The sequence below is a fragment of the Arachis ipaensis genome, chromosome B6 (assembly GCF_059453495.1).
Source record: "Arachis ipaensis isolate K30076 ecotype BB chromosome B6, ASM5945349v1, whole genome shotgun sequence".
Classification (NCBI taxonomy): domain Eukaryota; kingdom Viridiplantae; phylum Streptophyta; class Magnoliopsida; order Fabales; family Fabaceae; genus Arachis; species Arachis ipaensis.
In genome coordinates, this window is record NC_142441.1 from 112,531,042 (window position 1) to 112,532,567 (window position 1,526).

Here is a 1,526-nt window from a genome sequence, read left to right on the forward strand (position 1 = left end):
GTCAGAATGAAGGGGTGACCCGTGACAATCACCCAATCTTCGTTACCCGCTTAGCCAAGATCTGCGTGCCTGACAACCATAAAGCGGTCTACATGATGTTCAACATAGTCATTGGACGACAGCTGGAGTATATTCTCTTGGATATCTAATACACAGATCGAGTCCGTAAGATTAGTATCTTTGTGGTATAGGCTAGAATTATTGGCAGCATTCCTGGTATCCGAAAAGTCTAAAACTTGTCTGTAGTATTCCGAGTAGGATCCGGGAAGGGATGACTGTGACGAGCTTCAAACCTGCGAATGTTGGGCGCAGTGATAGTGTGCAAAAGGATCAATGGATCCTATTTCGATGCTAGTGGGAACCGATAGATGATTAGCCATGCGGTAGCTGTACCTGGTATTTTTCATCCGAGACGAAAAATTCGACAGTTTATTAGCCGTGCCAAAACCGTAGAGGACCATTTTTACTGAGAGGATCTTATAGCTTGCCATAGAAGGAAGTAACACATGGTTGGAAGAAGGCAATAGGAAAGCAGAGGTTCAAAAGCAACAAAGCATCTCGAGACGCTTATCTAAAATTTCCACCAGTGAATTACATAAGTAACTCTATCTTATTTTATGCTTTATTTATATTTTAATTATCAAAACCTGATAACCAATTGAATCCGCCTGACTGAGATTTACAAGATGATCATAGCTTGCTTCAAGTTGACAATCTCCGTGGGATTGACCCTTACTCACGTAAGGTTTATTACTTGGACGACCCAGTGCACTTGCTGGTTAGTTGTGCGGAGTTGTGAAAAGTGTGAATCACAATTTCCGTCCACCAGGGTTAAATGACCATATTAGAAAATACTTAGAACAAAGTAGTAAATAAAATAATAAGATCTTAAAAACCTTAAGAGGAAAGAATAAAGAATATGAAAGGTATTATAAATAAAGATTAAAGACAAAAGGGTCTTTTAGAGAGAAAAGAGTATTTTGGTAAATTTAAGAAAGGACAAAGGGTAAAAAGTTCTTTAGAGAATAGTAAGATGAGATACACTAAGAAAAATATAATAAAGCCCTAAGGTGCTCTAAAAGACCGCCTAGAAAGCAAAAGATCTATCTCGCCTAACTAGTGTTGGAGAGATGTAGGGACGTCAACCTTATGTTTGAAACCTATTTCTCAATTATGAGCATATCATGACGTCAAGTTCTGCGACGATTGTTGAATACCGGGAATGTACATGGTTATCACCATGAGGCACATATGTTAAATGTAGGCAGTTGGGAGACCATATTCGGGCTAGTCAATCGACACGTAGGCTCATGGCCTACGTTAAGATTAGACATGCATCATACTTATTTGCTGCATTTCTCTGTGACTTGTGATTATGCGTGTTTGTGATTGCTATTTTTGTAAGTTTGTGTATGATATTTGTCGGTGTAACTTAGTGTTAGTATTGTAATGATAAAATCCCTAGGACTAAGCACACAAATTTTCCAATTTTCCTCTTTATACCCTACTAAGAGTCTTAGGTTACG